At 45.5% G+C, this 5,619-nt stretch overlaps 1 pseudogene; it reads right to left on the minus strand.

The window, feature by feature from the left end:
- Positions 1-4,244: 4,244 nt before the first annotated feature.
- Positions 4,245-5,398, minus strand: LOC149858257 (syncytin-2-like; annotated as a pseudogene).
- Between the last annotated feature and the right edge of the window lie 221 nt (positions 5,399-5,619).

The following is a 5,619-nucleotide window of genomic DNA, read 5'->3' on the forward strand; positions in this document are numbered from 1 at the left end:
ACAAACACTTTGCATTTTGTCTTAGGGAGAGTGGGGGCAGTAGCTACAGTTGAGCTTGTGCTGCCTGCAGGAGCTGGCAGCTTGGCAGGCTCTGCTGGGGCTGCAAGAGGTTCATACCTGTTGCAAAGCTCCAGTGGGATGGGGACCTTGGTGCGTTGGGCCCTAGGGCCCTTGACCACCTTGGTCCATCCCCTTGGCTGGACAGAATGGGAGGTCACATAGTCTTCCCTTGTCTACCTCCTGCTCACCATCCCTGATGGCACACAGTCTCTGGACTGCAGCCTGGAGCTCCTTCAGCTGGTGCGCCAAAGACCCCAAAAGGGAGGAGACCTCACCAGGGGAGGTGGCAATGCGCCTGGACCTCAGAGTCTAAAAAAGTGACAGGCAGCCCCTGCAGCTGGGAGACAGAGTCTTGATCTATGTGGAGCCCGGAACCATGGGCATGCCCATCTGTGTCATGCCACTGGTAGGCTGGCTGCAGCTGGGACTACCTACCCTAGGGGGCTCACTAGTAGGGCCTCAGGCCCTCCTGCTCACCCTCCTGTGCAGACTCCTGAGATAACTGGCACGTCAGGCCCAGAAGCATGCCTGTTTGTGTGGCCTGTATGCGAGGGTCTAGTTACGTGGCTTCCTGTGGGGCTGGGTGAAGTAGGAGCCGGGGGGCATGACTCTCCATGCTTTCATTCAACTCACTCCCAGCTGGTTACATCCCTTCCACCATGGGCCCCTGCTTACCTGTTCTCATCGGGTGTCCTGGGGGTACTGGGGTCTCTTCCCAGGGGTCTCTGGGCTCATGGGGGTGCAGCAGGCTTACAGCCCCACATCTTGCTGCAGAACTTTTAAAACTGTGCACATGTGCAGAAGGGCCAGCCAGTGACATGCTGTTCTTGGGGGGCTAAGGGGGGCCCTCCCCCCCACCGAACGAGGGGATAGGTGAGTGCCCCCCCAACCTGGCTTGCATGCTGGCAGCCCAGTCATGCAGCTCCCTGGGGGGGCTGGGCCAAGTAGGAGCCAGGGGGCAGGACCCTCCCCGGCTCTACTCAGCCCACTCCCAGCTGGCTACGTCCTTCTCACCATGGGCACCTGCTTACCTGCTGGCCGGCCAGGGCTCATTGGGGGTCCTGAGAGTCCTGGAGTCTTTTCCTGGGCATCCCTGGGCTCATGGGGGTTCAGTGGCTTACATCTGCCCCTCTCACTCTGCAGCCGGGTTCCTAATGCCAAGGGGGTTGCCTGCTTGTCCTTCTGTCATGGTAGGTCAGGTGCTGGATGAGATGGTGCCACTGACGATTATGCTTTACTGCCTTTTATCCCTTTCTGGCAGACTTGTGTGTTCCCCCAGCATCAACTTGGCTGCCCAGTCCGGAGATTACTGTCCCACATAGGTTTTGAGTAGCTGTTAGTCACAGGGGTCTTTGTCTGCTGGTACCTGAAGATTCGGGAGTCCACTCTTGACTCACTGACTTATTGACTTAATGGCTACATTGTTATGAGTTACAGGAATAGTCAGTAGGGTGGGTGCTCAGTCCCAGGATTCAGTTTCTTGGCTTGATTAGCCTAAAATGGCTTGTAGAGTAGAGTTTTGTAATGCCAAGTTTCTCTGGCTAGGTTATTGTCAATTAACAGTGAGAAGCTCTTGCTTTGTCTTCAGTTATCTACTGATTCATCATACATTTGCATTCCCTCAAGGGGGACCAACCCAATAAAGCAGATTTTATCACGTTGCAATTAAAGTTTCAATGCAGTTTTTAACAGTGGTCCGGGGTAACTTCATTCTACAGGGAGTACATTCCTTAAGGGGTCAAAAGTATAAAATATAAAATACAAAATGCCATGGTAAAGGTGACACAGATGAAATATAAAAATGCACTGTGAAAAATATATAAAAATGTAATGTGAAGTAGTGAGGATCAAAGGCTACTGGGGAAAGTACGTGAGTTATGTTAGCACCAGGATATATTTCCTGTCTTTGAAGTGGATATTTTAGTTCTTTTGTTTTCTTTAGTGACACTAAGCATAATTGATATGTAGATGTAGTTTCTAGGTTTCTCCTACAGAAAGCTACTTCAGCTTTCTAGCTTGCTCTGAGCCTTGTCACACCCATGCAATGAGTGTGCTAGATCTTGCCAATACTTAGAAGGAAAAATAAATGCACAAAATGGGGGCTGGAGGGGTTGCAGGCAAGAAGGGGCTTCTATTATATCAATGTCCAGAAGGGAAATGTACAAAGTGGGCTTTATCCAGTGTGTAAGCTATTCTATATGGTAGTAACTTTGTACAGGTATATGACTGACTATGCAGGGCAGTAGAAAATTGCACTCATAAGTTAAGTTGAAAATGTATGGATTCCCAAGCCCAGACCTGAAGAAGGGTATTTTGTGCCTGAAAGTTGATCTATTCTCTTTTGCAACTATGCAGTTGGTCCAGTAATAGATATCACTTAAAAACCTTGATTTTTACATATTTCCTGAACCATAAAAGTTACAACATTCTGAACTTACTATTGATCCCAAGTAGCCATTCTCATGTTTCCCAAAAGCTCATCATGCCAGGTTTCTTAGTAAATGAAAATCAGAATGAAGATCAGAATGAAAAAGTTGTACATGTATTTTTCCCCTAAATACAGCACAATATAATTATTTTCCTCACTTAACTTGTGAGTAAGTTTTGTTCAAGGAGACATTACCATAAAGAGATGCAGCCTGAACCTCATTATGGAAATCTATGTCCAGGATGGTATTATGGCAGAAGGTAGCATATTAATAAAACATTTCAACAGTGGCTAATTTTGCTTGATTCCCCCCTAATGTCATGAAAATAAAACTTCCACACAGGTATTCCCGTAACAATAATAAGAGCGGGAAAGGACATTCCCCTTACTTTATTATCTCCCAGCTCATTGTGGGTTCATAGTTTTCTCAGTCACTGCATGTGCTATTAGTCTGTATTTAGGTATGCAACTCAATGTGTTTTATGTAGTTATAACATAATAACGCTAGAATTTACTGCAGTTGGGGGTCTATTAAAGTGCTATCTTGTCCTATAGCATTTTCACAAAATTTTAATAGGTTGTGTAATGCATTGCTTTAATTTTAATGAAAATTTTACTTTATTAAGGGAGGTACGTAATACCATGTTTGTCAGTGTTCCCTTATTAGCACTTCTGAACATACTGCACATTTGCCATTGGTGATGCAGTTAGCATACAGTGAATCTCTCACTGATTCCCTGCTAAACTGTGAGGATCTTACTAGTTCCTTTCATTATAGCATCAGCAAATTACAAGCTGCTTGTTTGTTCTCTGCTTGACTAGGTCTTAAACATTGCCAATACATTCCATAAAAAGAAACTGTATTGCATTGCTTTAATATTTCCTTCAGATGTAGTTTTGCAGGGCCCAGATTGTAGTGTGTTTATAATCGACAGTGGTTGTAATACACACAATTAATCATATAGTTTCATGCCATATGCACGATGATAACATACAGTAAATGTAAATAGAATTCCGTAATTATTATGATTTCAATGAAGGATTAGAGCAGAGGAAGATTCAGTTTTGATTTATCTTTCAGATTTCCAAATCTAAAAAAAACAGAAGTTTCAAATGAAAAAAAAATATTTTTGGAGTCATTGTACAAAATAATGAACTTAAAAACCTCATGATCCTTTCTACTAGGGCTAGGGGCAGACATCCAAAGCCCAAGGCTTTTCCTGCCTGCTGTTCAAGGGGACGGAGTGTTACCAGACCCCAGAGGCAAAGGTGATGCTAGCACCCAAAGGCAAAGGTGGTGGGGGTGTGCAGTGCATATATCTGTTGATGATACTGAGCTTTTCAGTCACCATCTCCCTGCCTCTTCATGTTGTCTGCAAACCTGACAGGGAAGGAGCCAGCAGAGGCTGTGATGTAGAAATTCAGACAGGATCACTGTTTGGCTAACAAAAGCTCTTTATTTTGCATGGTCACGGGAGAACAGCAAGAGGTGGCTGATGCTCAACTAGAGTAAAAACTGGCTGCTTTATATACTGATAAATCACATACAGGTCAACCCATCTCACAACAGGCTCTTGGCAGTCTGACAGCAACTCATCTCAGTGTCTGGCTGAGCTGAGCAAGTTTTCTCAAGCTGCTTTCTGATAAGCTTATCCTGAAGGCCACTGTGTTATTCCCGCTTGGTCTTCACCCAGATCTTCCCCCTCCATCCTGACCTGACACGTATACACTTCTTTCAGTACTTTTCCATTCCTCATCATTCCCCCCTTGTAAGCACTTGTGCTTGCACTTCTATATTCATAAGGCCTTTGACATTTTCTTGTTGTTTGCACTCATAGGCCACCTCCTTGAGCACCATCATCTGTAACTGGGTCCTAGAGAGCCTAGAAACAGTCTGATCAGTTTTTGATAGACAATAGCATAAGCAACACAGAATCATTTGGATAATAATGAAAACAGCAAAAATGCATAATAAACTCAGAATACACCATTTTAGTAGGGATTTCAAGCATCCCTCTACATCTGGTAGCCACTCCCACCAGTCGAAGGGTTTCTCCTCTGCAACTGCATGGATTATCTGCAACTGCCTTCTTATGTTGCAGAAGTCTTTTTCCACGTTTTGGTGCTGATCAATCCAGGTACAGCAAGTGTGATTAATAACAGTACGGACCCCACCCTGGGCAGCTAAGAGATAATCCAAAGCCATAAGTTTTTGGTAGCCACCTGCCCTATCTGGGTGACTTCATCATTAAGAGCGCCTAGAGCATCAGTGCTGGCATTAAAAAAATTCTCCATAACTCCTGAAATGTTTACAATAGCTCTTTCTAATTCAGCTACCCCCAACCAAGGGAGAAATGCCCTAGTAAATTGATGGAATCCTGTGGGTCGGCGAACCAGTTGGTTTTTAACAGCTCACCTAGATCTGGGCAATCCAGGTGGGAGATTAGACACCTCATGCAGAGAGAGGCTCGGGTATAAGTCATATTCTGGGACAAGTCTCCCCGGGGTACAGGTGCCGACCCAACGCCAGGGCAGAATCTTGCGGGCATCATTCCTGCATAGCCAGAACAAGCCTGGAGTGGCCACAGTGCTGAGGTCTCTACAGGTTGTGCTCTCAATTTGGCATTCTTGATTGACCTGTAAGGTATAGGAAGGGGCACATGTGCTCCCCACCCACCTGCATCGAGCTATTGATTGGTTACAAGAAGTAGAACCTAACAACACATAAAATTCAGACCCATTCATTACCAGACTACGGGTGTCCTCCAGGGTTCTATGAATAGTGAGAGACCTGTTGGTGCTCTGAAGGGATGTGTTTCCGAAAAGGATCCCAGACATATTATGGGAGTGATAATCGAAGGTTACTCGACATTTGGGGTAGTGCCACACTGAGTAACCAGCTTTGCCCATCCTACCACTCCCATTGGACCTATAACAAAGGGCTGCTTCAAGTCTAAAAGACAGTTTCCAGTTATCTTGAGTCTTTTTCCACCATTCAGGGATCGACTGCTGTGTTCTACTAGAGTGGGAGGAAAATCTGATGAAGCTGGTATTGGTACTGTTTCCCCAATCCTCAAGGGGAATCAGTACCCCAAGAATTGGGATTCCTCTGGCTGGGTGTGTAGGCCCAT

Source organism: Crocodylus siamensis, chromosome 8 (assembly GCF_052110815.1).
Source record: "Crocodylus siamensis isolate JL-2025a chromosome 8, ASM5211081v1, whole genome shotgun sequence".
In the NCBI taxonomy this organism is placed as follows: Eukaryota; Metazoa; Chordata; order Crocodylia; family Crocodylidae; genus Crocodylus; species Crocodylus siamensis.